Raw genomic sequence first — 15258 nt, forward strand, 5'->3', positions numbered from 1 at the left:
ATGGGATGCTATCCAGAGCGCATCCTTTCCCCTTATCTGCTGAGGCTTGGCAGCGAGCGCCTGGGATCCGAGTCGCTGCACAGGCCGGGAACCGTGTGCTTAGGAGAAAACTATGAAGTACACTGCCCGCAACTCCTCTCATAGCACGTGCAAAGCAATCAGCCTTAACTTCTGAGCCACAACAGGGCGGCTGCTTCTCCCTTTGCATTTCCTGATTTGCCCTTAGACAGAATTCCGTGTGCTTGTTTAGAATTCAGCCCGTTTGACCTCCTTCCTGGGATACAGACGGTTCATATCTGCCTTTCTCAATATTAGTGGACAACACCCACACCATATTGTACCATATTGTGCCCTATAAAGTTCACATCATTCTGATTTAGTGATATAATCTCTTTGGCCCTGCTTTTCAACATTTTAAAGAGCAGGGGGAGCACCATTTAGAGCTGGGTTCTTTCTGGCTCCATTTGAAGAGTCTGAGTCCCCAGCTCTTCAGAGCCCACCTTCTGGGAGGCCCCCCAGCCCTGCTCCAAACCTGCCGAGAATCCCTTGATGTGCCCCAGGCTCCGTTCTCATGGCTCCCACCTTGGAATGGAAACTCTGTGCCAGTCTACAAATGCTGCCTTGAACACTTGAAAAACCCAGCGCTCGCCTCAGGTGTAACATGAGTCTTTGGAGCCAACGTGAAAGGAATTTGTTAGTGAAGCTCCTGAATGCGAGGCGCTGAGAGTCCATCACACTCCATTACTGGGCGCCGCTGCCGAGTGACTGCTTCAAGCACACCGCAGTGCGTGATGTGGAAGGGCCCTGGTTTCCTCAGTCATTGCTCCTTTTCCTCTCGGCTTCCGAACTTCAAGGGACCTCTCAATGAGACTTGGGATGGCAAGCGAGGCTGTGATTGTGACAGCGGGAGAGCAGGCTAGCCAGATTCATCTCTACGCTTCACGTTTTTTTCACAGAGTTTACCTTTCGTTACGCTTGGCTCCATGAACACCGCTAATCAGGTATGAAATAGTTCTAGAAGTCAATTCTTACATGGCACCGGTGGGTTTCCTACTAAAGCCCGAGTCTGAGCCTCGCTTTTCTCTGGGGTACCATTTGCAGTGCAGGGACTTAATGGGGACACAGCACGGATGAGCATGGGAAGAGGTAGGAGGGCGGGTTGTTGACAGCTGTCTGCCAGCCCTTCCGTCTCTGCCTTGGTCCTTGGTTCCCCTTCAGTGGGTCCCCCCCAAAGTCAACTTCTCTGCAAGCATCCTGAAGTCATGCTCAATGACAACGGCTCCCCCTTTCATAGCATGGCCGTCTCCACAAGGCACCGAGCTAGGGTCCTTCCAGTCTGCCTAGGGTTATGGTGCAGGCACACTTCACTCTGGGAAAGCAGCGCTCCAGGCTCAGACTTTGCAGAGAATTTTCAATCAGCCTGCTTCCTGCGGGCCTTGCTGGGAGTCAGAGCCTCACAGCCACGCCTGCATCTCATCCGTGCTCACAAGGGCTTCCTTTCAGGGTCTGCAGCCCAGGCAGCGTGTTCTAGGCCGAGGAGTTAAGGAGAGAGGACAATACATGTTTGACCTCACTCAAATCCATGACTCCTACACCTTCAAGAGATTGAAGTAGCCTTGGGGCTTTTGCTGTTGATGGTTTCAGGTGTACATGCTTGTTGGTGACAGAGTAATGATTAGATACGAATCTACAAGGTTTATGGAGGAAGTTACAGTGGCTAACACTTCAATCTGCTGAAATGTTTTGCTTTATTGATGTGTAATAAACATATTGGCTCATAAGGTATGCTTTATATTTCAAGACGCGTATATGAAGTATAGTGATCAAATGAGAACAATTGGTACTTTCATCTCCTCGACGTTGTTCATTTGGACTCTTCAAGCTTCTCTCTTCTGGTTATTTATATAACATGCAGACATATAACTGACTGAGCTGTGAACCTACCCTGGCTGCGCTATACAAAACTAGAATGTGTTCCTTCTATGGACTACGTTTGGGTACCCATCATCCAATCTCCCTCTAGTCTCCATTCCTCCCACTATTCTGCATGCAGATCAGTTTTTTCACTCTTACACATGAGAGAGAACATGCGGCGTTTGTCTTTCTGCGCCTAACTTAGTTCACTGTTGTGGTATACTGTTCTAGCTATATAAAGACGCACTGTGTTTGTTTATGCTGTGGTGTATTACTTTAACTATATAAAAAGATGCATTACATTTGTTTGTTTCAGAACATTACTTTAACTGTGTAAAGGTGTGCTGCTTTTATTTATGCTGCATTTGTTTAACAGTGTAAAGATGTGTGTTTAATTGTGTAGAGACGTGTTTCATCTGTTTCACCTTGCCTGCCTACTGTACCTGATTGGTCTAATAAAGAGCTGCACAGCCAATAGCTAGGCAGGAGAAAGGATAGGCGGGCTGAGAGAGTAAATGGGAGGAGAAACCCAGGCTTTGGAAGAATAGAAGAATGAGAGGAGGAGAGCAAGGGATAAGCCTGGGGCAAGAGCTTAGGCAGCTGCCACCCAGACAGAAGCAGAAGTAGTGACAGAAAGGCACACGGAAGGAAAGAAAGTAAGAAGCCCTGAGGTAAAAGTCGGATAAAGAGAAACAGAGTAACTTAAGTTAAAAAGGCGATCCAGAAATGAGCCTAAGCTAGGCTGAGAATCTATAGCGACTAAGTCTTGGTGTGGTGATTTGGGAGCTGGGTCCCAAAGGAAAAATCCGGGTACAGCTCCCTTCCCATGACATCCTCTAGTCCCGCCCGGCTTCCCGCAGATTGCAGAGTTTCCATCTTTGTGTTTCTCATGCTGCAGTAATATGTGCACATACCTATGCTTTCTCTGTCCCTTTATCTACTAGTGTAAGCTCAGGCTTTGGGGGGACAAAAGCCAGGATCACAGTCTCTCTTTTCACCCTGCTCCAAGGGGAGACAAAAGCCAGGATCACAGTTTCTCTTTTCACCCTGCTCCAAAGTGTTCTCTCTCTCTGGTATGCATCTTAAAGTGAGTACATATAGAATGAATTGGCTAATATTCTGAGAGTAACTGTTGTTTCACCATTTTAAAAAAGATAGCTTCCTAGCCTCTGCCTGCTTGCTAAAGGGCGAGACACTGAAGATCTGAGTGAGGAGCCCGGGAGAACTCTGAATCTGAACACTAATTTCAGGGTTGTAGACACGTTAGTGTCTGTGCTTTCTCCGTCCTCACACCCTAGTTGAAGCCGAGGACGGCAGACTGCCTGCAAGGCCGTCTCTCCACGACCAACTTCAGGGTTCTCCTTACCACGGTCTGTTTTGTCTCCAATACTCTTGGTCTTCTTGGCATACTCAGGGAGCAGAATGTATATATTAACAAAACCATTTTTAAAAGACTGAGCGTGGTTCTCAGTACGATTTTGCTACCATTCTTTTTTCTAACACATCTTTTGAAAATAGTTTCTCTTTAATTTTTCCCATTTAGAATCCAATTATTTTGTTTGATACGAGAATTAATTTTAAAACACATACTTTTATATTCTTATTTTTCTCAGGCATATGGTCATTCATTTATACCTTTCCTTTTATTTGTTTTTTTTTTTTGTTTTGTTTTGGTTTTGGTTTTTCAAGACAGGGTTTCTCTGTATTGTTTTGGAGGCTATTGGTCCAGCCCAGCCTCGAACTCACAGAGATCCGGCTGCCTCTGCCTCCCGAGTGCAGGGATTAAAGGCGTGCGCCACCACCGCCCGGCTATACCTTTCCTTTTAATTACAAGTCTCTTTCATATATTTTGGGGGTCAAAAATTCTTGTTATAATGAAAATATATATTTTAATTGTACACATTAGAAATACAAAACTGCTTAAAATACTTAAAAAGACCTGTGCTAAGTAATATAAAAATGTTATTTTGAAATTTATAAAGGCAATCCCCCTAAATATCAGCATTCAATGATCTAAAAGCCACACATACAAACTTCTAGACTTGTGCATACACTCCCAAGTGACAGCTTATTTATGGAGCCGAGAAGACAATGGTGACTAGAGAGAACAAAACAAAGTTAACGCTCTGAACTTCCACAGACAGTACTGCTAAGTGGTTAGTACTTCTCAGCCAGCCACACAGAGCACAGACGTTGCTAACTCCATCTGCACAAAGAAAAACAAAGGCCCAGAAGGAGGAGGCAGCTTACCCAAGGCTGTCTTTATATTTAGCAACACAGCTTGACCTAGAATCCAAATGCGAAATTCTCTACAGCCCCGTGTTTTCACACTGAGTCCTAATGGTGGTCAATTCCAGGCCTGCAGCTTGGCAGTACTGGCATTTACACTTACTTACCTTGTGTTGCTTTCTTTTCATGTGCTTATAAAAATCCATGCCAAGGGCTTATCTCGAAGACACAAAATGGAAGAATGCAGCCAGCTATGCGCTCTGAAGCATATTCTCTCCATTTCACACATTGAAACCAGACTGGCTATAAGCGATCCTGTTGGAGAGACTCTGATTGGATCATGCCATCTTTCAAGACATGATCCAGGTCTTCAAGCAAGAGCTAAACTATTTTTGCAATCCATTGAGTGGTGACAGGAGTTCACTTCACACTGCCACAAATGTCCCAAGAGACCTCACAAAAGCGTGCAGCTTGGTGACATGTGGGAAAGCGCAACATTCTACCCACAAAGCAAAAGTTGTAGGCCACACTAATAAACCCTGTGTGTACGCCAGTGGGATGGAGCTAGGCAGGAGGGCAAGGGTGAGTCTTCACACAGAGGATGGATGTGTGAGCCTAGAAATAGTCAGAGATGCTGCCTTTAGGCAGCCAGTCACAATGGAGTCTCTTGTGACAGCCAGATAAGCAGCTAGCAGTACAAACGTCTCTATCCGGAATCCAGGCATTTTAATTTTAAAATTGATTTTTTTTTTTTGCAAACGCTACTCATTTGTTAACACTTTTGGTTCCTTGAGCCTCATCTCATCTCTATCTTAGGAAAGAAAATAACTTCTAGTTTCGCCTAATTTTCTTGAGTATTTAAGCTTTTGCATAAAATGCGTAGCAAACTATGTAAGGCTTGCATAGCTAATGCCTTAAAAAGTGGCCTGGAATGTTTCTCCTTCATTTAAACCACCCAACAGACAGACAAAAGCTCTCAGGTGACTGGGTATAAACCAAGTACTGTAAGTCTTTAGAAACCTCTATATGCTGAGTTCTGATCCTGAAAACTAAAGAGAAATTCTTTTAAAGACGGTCATAGAAATAGAGCAAGGCCTAACCAATCTGGTATTAATGCTTGACCAACAACTCATCCCCTTCCAAACAAGCTACTTCGGGAGAAGCGCAGCCTGGTCTCAATACACTTACTTTCAAAGACACAAAGAAGAAAGCAAACACTTTAATAAAACTAGAAAGTTCCAGGTGAACATTTTAGTTACAACTTTAAGTAGAATTCAGTGCTTTGCTGTGACTGTCTCTGTTACTCCAGAGGCATTTCTGGGACACACTCAGAATATCCCAGAAGGTTCTCAGGTTCCAGGCCTGGGCATGCTCCTTCTTAATGAGTGTATCCTCAGGCAGTGGCTTCTTGCTTGATCTCACCACACTTTATTTCTTAACTTATAAAAATTAAGACAACAAGTCTCATGTCTCCAAGCATGTAATGTTTGAAAGTTTCCCCCACGCTCTGAAAGTTGGTATAGAACAGCTCATATCTGAAATGCTCCATCTTTACAACAGTGTAGTTTCCGTACGCCACACTTCTCTGTGGCACCGTAGAGGATTTCGACACATTGGGCATTAAATAATTTGGTCACTTGAGCAGGCCTGCAACCACTAATACGGCTGTGAACATTTGCTTCCATAGGGAAAAAAAATGAGTTGATTTGTAATCAAATTCAGCCCACCCCACCAACTTTGTGAACTACAGCCCACTTTCTTCCTAGAATGTGAAAGGAGTCATCAATACATGGACTTTTAAAAAGCAAGGTCAGTCTTTGCATCTTTAGCACCATAAACAGTGAAAGGGTAGTACGTTTATTAGAACTAGATGGAAATGAAGCACATACTGTATAATGAAGGGGTGAGGGAAAGAGCCGTCTGACGTGATGATAACCCCTGACCTGCGGAGATCCTGCTCAGGGCTATCGCCCACTGGAGAAGGAAGCCGGGGCTTGAGGTGGCTCCGTGCAGAGGCAAAGGGCAATCCTGCTTCCCCGTGATGCGGGCTGCACACGTGTGTGAGCATGTATATATATATATGTGTGTGTGTGTGTGTGACGTTAAGTGAAGAGACAGTATAGGTCAGATTTGGATGATGGCTACAACTTTATGACATTGCAGTAAGATCCCTTAAAATTCTAAAACGTCTTTTAAAAAAGAAACCAAGAACTTCTTTGTCATCACCCCGAGTTCCCTAAACAAAACTTTGTTTTATGTATTGTATCATCATGTCGCAGCTCAAGCATGTTTCAAATGGGAAGTAATGCAAGAAAGAAAATCAGTATGTTGTGAATACACTAGTGTGTTTCTTCACTCAGGTGCCTTCTGAACAGAATTAGGCTCTAATGGCACCAAACATGCGTGCTGGTTTCACGGGGGAAAGGCAAGATGTCAGTTTTAATTCCACGTTGCTATATCCTTAAACAATGCATCAAGCATGGAAATGTTGAAAATATCTTTCCTTCTGTCGGATTTCACTTTAGTCAATCTAAATTTGGCACCATTGCTTTCTGAAATATTTTTAATTGTTGAGCAGTTGGTGATTTTAATAATTTGGGGTAGAGGATAGGAGAGAAAGTAATCAGAATTTAAAACACAATGGCAAAAAAGTTAATTTAAGTGGATGTTTCACTTAAAAAACAAAAACAAAAACTAAACCACATAGTGATGTCAGGTGATTGAACAGTTAATGGAGATGGTGGGACTTGTCCTGGTGTGTCGTGGAGATCTCTGGGGTCAGTTAAACAAGCTTGTCAATTTTCCATCAGACTGATTTTTCTCACTGGCCTGAAAGCCTTGTCTTGTTTCGCCTTATTTCCTCGAGGCTCTTAGCACTGCAGACACCTTCGTGCTCCTGTGTCCCTCCTGGCGGCCAGTGGATTTGGTCCCCAGAGGATAATCTAAGTCTAGTGCTGTACGGACAATTTGGTGTTTGCATTTGTCATCTTTCTCTGCTGGAATGAGGGGCCTTTGAAGAGCGATTGTGGATGTCTGCAGCTGTCTTCCAGTTTTCATTTTTCCACCCTGATATCTGCTTAGAGCAAAGGTCTAAGCTCAGCAGCTAGGTTGCTCCTCCTAAGACAAGTTGCTAAACACAATTACGAGGAAATGTAGCACTGGTCTTTAGGAGGCAATGGTCTTCATGGCACCTGCAAGGGTTCAAGCCCTGAGCCAGGCAGCCCCCTCCTCCTGCCTTGAGGCTCAGTTCCCTCATACTGGGTCCTTTTCTCTTCCTTTCTTTTTTCTTTTTTCTTTTTCTTTTTTTTTTTTTTGTGTGTTCTTTTAGTTCCAAAAATGAAAAATCTTTTCTACTCCAAAAAGAAGAAGAAAAAAAAGTTCCTTAAAATGACTTTTAGTCTTATGACTTCCTTTAGAATTTTTTGGACCGCTTTTAAGAAAAACACCACATTTACATAAGCAGACTCAATTATAGCCTCCCTTGCTGTCCTCACACGTGCCTGGTTACTTCTCGTTTAGATAGGAAGCCGCAGAAACACACAGAGTGCATTTCTGTTTTCCTCAACTTTCAAATGTTGTCTTCCCATACATCATCTCTGCCGTCCCTTCATCCATTGCCACGAATCAGGGAGACTGGGCATGTCCACCCCACCCTTTCTGAACAGATGGCACCCATGTGTCCTGCCTGCCTAAGGCTCACACTGCGGCGGCAAGTATAGCATTGGGCCCCCAGGCGCTCCACCCTGTTCCTCAGCCTGTGCCCCACCCGCTTGCATGCCACAGCTGGGAAGAGCCTGCCGCCAAACACTACAGGCCCCATCGCATGCATTTCCTGGCCATTTTTTTCCTCCCAGAAAATGGAAATGTTTTCTGCACCCTCAAGACTACAATTACTCCGTCACATTAATATTTATCTTTTCTTTGGAGAAAGCCTCCTCATTTTCAGACTCCTGACAGATAGCACAGTGAACAAATGAACCCTGTGCTCCCCTACCTGCTAACTTATTAGTTATTTTAATATTAATAATACTCAGGGTTAGTCTTTAGAGGAGGCAAAACTTAGGTGCTCCTGATGTCTGAAATGATACTTTTACTTCTTTGTGTAATTTGCCCCCAGTGAAAGTGCAAACCATCCTATAGAATCAGGAGACGCTAATTGAAATTTAATATGTGCTAGTCTTTGTAGTTTTAGACACAATTGGTAATTTAAAAAATGTATTGAACCCTAGTGCCAGGAGGCCCTCCCTGAGCTCTTCTCACGTACCCTTCTTCGCTTAACTGTTCCTTACAAACACCACCAGCAGGTTATTATTCTCCTCATTGTACAGATTGGAAGACTGAGGTTTCAGCGGACGAATACTATGTGTAAAGTTAACGGTGGGATCAGGGTTTTGAGCCCGGTCACGATGGCCTCACTTGACTCTGGCTCTGAGAAGCACTTTGCTTGCCCATGGGAGACTGTAGCTGAGCCAGGGAGAGAACGCCAAAGGGAAAACTGGGAACTGTAGGAAGGAAAGGGAGGGAAGGCCCTGCTTTACCTGTCACCAGAGGAGGCGACACAGAGAGGACGCCCCATCCTGGGTCTGATGGATGCTGGACAGCAGTTCTGGAGAATGGCATGGGGGCTTCTGAACATTCTAGAGAGAGACGACCTGCGGGGAAGATCAGGAGAGCATAAAAACTCGTGGTGTGATTGGGGATTACAGCAGGTTTGGTGTAGTTGAAACAAACAACCACCCACATTGAAAAGATGCTGATAAATGTCCAATTACCAAGAACCCAGGGGTTCTGTGCCTGGGCTTTTTGTTGCTATTTGTTTGTCTTTATTCTATTTATTTACTTATTTATTAGAACACAAAAGGACCATACAACATTTTAAAATAGGTGGGTATGGTTAGGTTTTGGTAAGCAGCGGTATGGTGCAGAAGGAAGGACGGCATTCACCAGACTGTTAAAACGGAAGAAAACGGAAGCAACATCGGTTGCTTGTGTTCCAGAACATACTGCCCCCATCCCGCCAAATTAGCTTGAAACTCAAATCGTTGTCTTGTGATTCTGTGGATCAGGACGCCAGGCGCACTTAGCTAATTGTCGCTGACTCAAAGGTTCCCACCGGTTAAATCAAGGTTGTCCTTCAGGGGTGCAGTCACCTTAAGGTTCGACTCCCGAGTTTCTCCCCCGGAAGCCAACTCAACAGGGCTCAGACACTCGTGGCTATTGTCAGATCCCAGGTGCCTGCTGGTTGTTCGCTAAGACATCAGCTTCTTGTCACTTGCGACCCTTTCTGGGGTCACCCATACGGCGGCTGGCTTTCCTCGGATGGATACACAGGAGACACAAGAGAAGGCGTGTGGGCTGAATAAACGCGGTAGCCTTAAAGAGGCTAAAAGGCAGGAGCCAACAAGGAGGGAGTCTAAATCAGAACTGCGGTCCCCTGCCTTTTAGCACAAGCTGTCTTCTAGAAGAGAGTTCAGTGACTCAGGTTTAGCCTACTCAAGAGGACGGGGTGAGCACCGAATATGAGTTCCAGGAGGCAGGATTCTTGGCAGTCATCTTAGGGCTTGCTTACCACGCTGGCCTTGTAGCTGCCAGTAGAACCCAAGGTACTGGTGGCAACTGATAGTTTAAAGTATGGATTTGGAGCCGGGTGTGCTATCCCAGCACTCAGTAGGCAGAGGCAGGCAGATCTCTGTGAGTTCAAGGCCAGCCTGGTCTACAGAGTAAGTTCGGGACATCCTGGTCTATATAGAGAGACCCTGTCTCAAAGCAAACAAGCAAGCAAACAATATGAATTTGGAGTCTAGAACAATGGCTCTGTAGTTAAGGGCATGATCTGCAATTGCAGATGACCTGGGTTCAGTTCTTAGCCACCCACATACCAGTCCACAACCATCAAAACACTTGCGCACGGAAAAGTAAACATCTTTTAATAAGACAAAATGTAAGTTTGAAATGAAAAAGGAAATTTGCGACAAACTATCCTCTTGCATAAAGCAATTGTTTTTAGAAAGCTCCACGATAGTCATGGAGCATGCCTTAAGTGGCTTCCACTTTATGCAGTCAATATCTATCCCCCTGTAGGCATTAGACACCATTAGGTCCTTTGAATACCATTCCTGTGTTTCAATTCTATTTCTTAATGGGATTCAGCCTCCCACGCCTTGTGATATTAAGGCTTTTGTAATAGTGTGAGAAGGTAAGGCTGCAGACTTCCGTGTCCTCCTGCAGTGCAGAATGGCCAGAGGAAGGCCAGGGTTTGGGACAAAGCAGCCCACTATATACACACAGGATGTTCTGGACAAGACAGGGCAGCTCTCAGATGGAAATCTTACAGTGCCCCTGCCATGCACAAGCTGATCCAAGCAGAATGCCGGTGACGCCAAATGGACTAGGATGGGAACCCTAGCACACAGCTGCTTTCATTCAAGGAAACCCAGAAGCCCTTGCTCTATAAGACACATAGTTGGTTTTTGTAGTTTAAGGTATATTCACACACTTAAGGGAGAAAGATGTCTAGGCAAAGGGGTGCATCTACCAAGGCAAGGGTGCAGGTCTCTCAAGGGAGTTATACACAATCAAATGTCTTAACAAGGGCCACATGTACAGTACTGATAGTCTCTGAGTTACACTGTTCAGAGGTTTTCAGATAACCTTGAATTAAAAAAAAATCATTTGGCAGTGATAGAGTTCATGGTAAATATATTATCAATATGGACATTTTCTACTTTTCTTTACTCAAGATAGATTATTAAAGAATAAAATCTTCATTTGAAGTGTTTAAATGGAATTAGCTGAGACAGGGGTATAACGCCTAGATGTCATAGACTATCAAACAGAAGCTCCATGTCAGGGGCCAGTTCCCTCTCTTGAAGTTGTTGGCCAGGGAAGAGAACTTCCCATCGATCACCCCTCAAAATACAGGCTCTCAGGACTGGAGAGATGGCTCAGCGGTTAAGAGCACTGACTGTTCTTCCAGAGGTCCTGAGTTCAATTCCTGGCAACCACATGGTGGCTCACAACCACCTTGAATGAGATCTGGTGCCCTCTGCTGGCATGCAGGCAGAAGACTGTATATATAATTAATAAAAAAGTATTAAAAAATAAGGCTCTTGACATTGTTTTTGTTTACCCATCAGAACTTGAAAGTAAGGTCCTATCACTGAAGATGACATCTACTTGAATGTGAAGCACAGGAAGAAATCAAGCTGGTACCAACATGGAAGCCTCCTCCCTACTGGTTAGCTTTTGTGGGGCTTTAAGGGGCATTCAGGTTGCTAAGGGAGACAAGTCACCAAGTGAGAGCTACAATAACAATCAGCCTATCAAGGCACGCCTACTGTTGCTATAGTGCCATAATATTATGGGAGTAGCCAACTACTTTATGTTTGGATTTAAGGTCCATTCCACAAAACAGAATTCAGGTCTACTTCTGTAGGCCAGCTCAAGAATTCATGGCTGAAGAAGCCCTAGGCCTTAGGGAAGGACCTGCTTCTCTTGGCTTGTTAAATAAACACAATATCAAACTGCCCTCCAAATATGTGTCTCTATACTGGTAGTTTGGCGCAGCTCTCAAGCATCATCAGACATACTTCTTCCACGGTAATTGTGGCTAACAAAGATACTCAGAACGTGTCAGGATATAGAAAATAAGAGACTGTGGAGTGCTTGGCTTCTAATGGGACATATGTGTCAATTCTCTTTTCCCAAAGCTCCTGGGTTGTCACGGGAGAAGGCTCAGGAAGGGTGTCAGAGCCAGTGCCTCCAGAGAACTGCTACAGCATTTTCCACACATGATAGGGCACATAAGAACCCAACGGCTGTGGCTGCGTACACAAGATCTGTACAAGATCAGGACAGTGAAAATTCCAGCATGGATGAAGCAGCTGAGGAGATACTGACGGTTGGTGGCCACTGGGGTGGGAGGGTCAGTTTTCTTTAAGGATGTGGGCCCTGATAGGTTGGCTACCCTTCAGTGGATGGGCCTACTCCCATGCACATACCGACTGCATTAAATGGACTTAGTGAGTTAAGAACAAAATTATACATGAAGTTAGGAGAAAAAAAAAAGTGTAGGATGGGATGAGTTGGGGGGGGAGCAGATTTGATCAAAGCACACTGTACCGCTGTATAAAATTATCAAGCAATAAATTTTTTAAAATAGTTTCATTTAAAGTGCTCAAGATCCAAAATAATAAGGACAGCAGCTCAAAGTTTGTTGAAATGAGATTTTACGTAAATCCAGATAATTAAGATGACTCAGTAGTTTTCCTGAAATCTCCAGACAGTTGCTTCATTTATCCTCTTGGGGTGTATGTGAATAACTGAATTCTCATGGGACCTACTGAAGAGTCCCCAGTGTCTCTGAGAAGCAGCGAGTACCTCTTACTTTGGTGTAGAATCAAGTTCATTACCTAAGAAACGATGAAAGCACAGCAGCCCTCGGATAATTAAATGCCCCCCCCCTGTCAACACCCACTGTGATACGTTAACACACAAGAAGCTACAGTGCATTACAACTTTGGAGAGAAATTTGTGTCTAAATCTGTAATGACATTTTGTTTGTGTTGTAACAAATAAAGCTTGCCCAAAGAACAGAGTTCAGAGCTAAAAACCACTGGAGGATTAATGGCACATACCTCTAATTCCAGGACTTGGGATCCCATACCTTTAATCCCAGCACTAAGGGTATAGAGACAGTAGTGATATGGCTGGGGGAAGAGAGGAATATGAGGCAGGAGAAGACAGGAGAGCAGTGCAGTCTAAGGCAGTCTAGGCAATCTAGGCAGTCAGAGGACTAAGGATGAGGACAGGATCACCGCTTTAGTCTGAGCGTTGGCAGAGGTAAGAATTCTGTCTTGTGGCTGGCTCCTTTACTTCTCTGACCTTTCAGCACTTACCCCAATAATGACTCTGGGTTTTTAGTAGTAAGACCAAAGACAATCATGCTATGTAAATCTGCGCACAGTCAGGCTTTGGAAGAAAATATTATCAGAGCTGGGGAAATACCACTCTTGGATTCAACTCTTCCACGCTGCTAACTTATCTAGTATCCTGCCAAGCTGTCCTTGGTTTCCTACCCAAGACGGTTGTGCTGTTTGCCATAAATGGGGCCGTGACTTCCCTACTGAAGCAGGAGCCCTCTCAGTGGAAGCCTTGGGACTATACTCATTCCACAATTCCAAAGAACCTTCTAGAGGGATGGCCTGGCTTCTTGATCTTGTTCTAGTCTGGTCTTTCTTCGCCCGGCTTGACTTGTAACATGCTAATAATGGGTGGTGACATCTTAGGGTCGGTCTTCTTGAGACACTGGTGTCTCATAATATGCCAGCCAGCAGTTGAAACTGGTGCCATGCTAATCTCTGCTGTGTTTGAAATCCTGCACTGACCTCCCGGTGTCGTGATCATGTCTTAGACTCTGAAAGCCATTGTACTTTTATTTTCCCTGGCATACAAGACCAGTATTAGTATACTGATATTTTAAACGAAGGGACATTCATTTCTCATCTAAGATTCACGCACATTTGGCGACAAGACAGTAACATATTTTCTGTTCCGAGGAAGCTGGTGAGAATGAATTTTCAGTACCTCTCCTGTCTTCATCAGTTAGTTCAGCAGCAGAAGCCACCTAGCACATGGATTCCAAAGAAACTCGGAGCCTCACATCTTTCTTCCCTGCGCCCTGTCCCGGGGAGGCTGTTTTTCCTCTCCCCTGACCCATCTTCCCGATCTTCACTCAACCCCGTAGCATCAAAGCGTCCACCTTGAGGCCTGGAGGTGCTGGGTTCCAGTAAGTCAGGGGTTTTAGTGTTTCCCCAGAGTGCTCTCTCAGTTCTTTCCTCTAATTGACACCGAGGTCTTCCCCAGTGACTTTAAATCCCCCGCAGCCCTTTCAAGTCTGCCTGTTTATTCTCTGTCATCCACTATGCCCTATGGCTGGCAGGAGGGGTCAGACTCCTCTTTGCTCCCTGCTGCTACTCCTTGATTGTAACCACCCCTCTTCCCTTCTTTGCAAGGCACTTCCATTGTGAAGGAAACCTCTCTCCTGGCCTGTATCACCCTGCTCATTTCCCACTGCTCGCTCACCTGACCCGTGGGATCCCGCACGCCTGTCTCTTCAATTGTCTTCTTATCCAGAGCAGACTCCTCCACTTGTCTTTTCAAAAGTGCATGCTTTTTGAGGTGCTCTTGACAGTCTAATACCTGTGTGGTTTTCTTTATGATGCCAGTCACAAGCCCCCGAGCCCATAGACACTGCTGGGCACAGAACTTCCACATCAACCACCACTAATGCCATTAAGACTACTCCAGTGCTATGACTGCGTCTGCTAGGACCACTAAAGTACATGGCTCACCACCATCATCTGCGTTATTCAGATCAGAGCCCATGACGGTCTTGTGTTAAGCATTTCAAATAGTGACTTTTCTAATTTTCACAACCCTGCACAGTATTATCTTCATTATTATCTGCATATTAAACATCACGGTTGGGATTCAGAAAGATTTACTACTTGGAACTATTAGCAAGCACCTATATGAGTTTTAGAAGCGTTCCCAATCAGTTGGCAATTGCCTTATGGGAGCTTGTACCTTATCTATCTTTGGCACTCTTGACCCTAGAACCATGGTTCACACCCATAGCGTGGTTAGTTGTCATCAATGAAGGTGACTTGTTATACTCATATTTCTTTGAAGGTCAATCATGAAGCAGGATTGTACCCAATGCTGGAGATACAGTGATAACTGACTCTCCATAATTTTTGCTGACGTAATGAGGAGAGATAATTACACATTCAATTACAACCAGGCATGCTTATATTTTGGAGACCAGGACAAGAGTACAAATAAAGGCCCACATACCATATGCCTAAGTGCTTAAAGCTAATAAGCTGTCAAACAAAATATGTTCTGTTTTCCTTCCTTGACAATCATATTTCACAGAGACAAAAATTGAAAAATGTGAGTAAAATTTTGGCCTTTCTATGACTTTAAGCTGGCAAAATGACAGGAATGACTGAATTAATTGTTATTGCATATGTCTGGGTATTCTGCTGAAAGAGCTTGGGATGAGTAAGAAAATAAAGGCATGCATAATTCATAAACCATCATAGATTCCAT

General features: G+C 44.4%; 1 long non-coding RNA gene across 1 annotated transcript; it reads left to right on the forward strand.

The window, feature by feature from the left end:
• Positions 1-584: 584 nt before the first annotated feature.
• On the forward strand, positions 585-12606 carry LOC110342218. Its single transcript, XR_002384246.2, has 4 exons — positions 585-1001; positions 11280-11380; positions 11853-12043; positions 12425-12606. It is a non-coding gene; the product is annotated as an uncharacterized LOC110342218 (long non-coding RNA).
• The last annotated feature ends 2652 nt before the right edge of the window (positions 12607-15258 follow it).

This window comes from Mesocricetus auratus, unplaced genomic scaffold, assembly GCF_017639785.1.
Source record: "Mesocricetus auratus isolate SY011 unplaced genomic scaffold, BCM_Maur_2.0 Super-Scaffold_100010, whole genome shotgun sequence".
NCBI classification, from domain to species: Eukaryota; Metazoa; Chordata; class Mammalia; order Rodentia; family Cricetidae; genus Mesocricetus; species Mesocricetus auratus.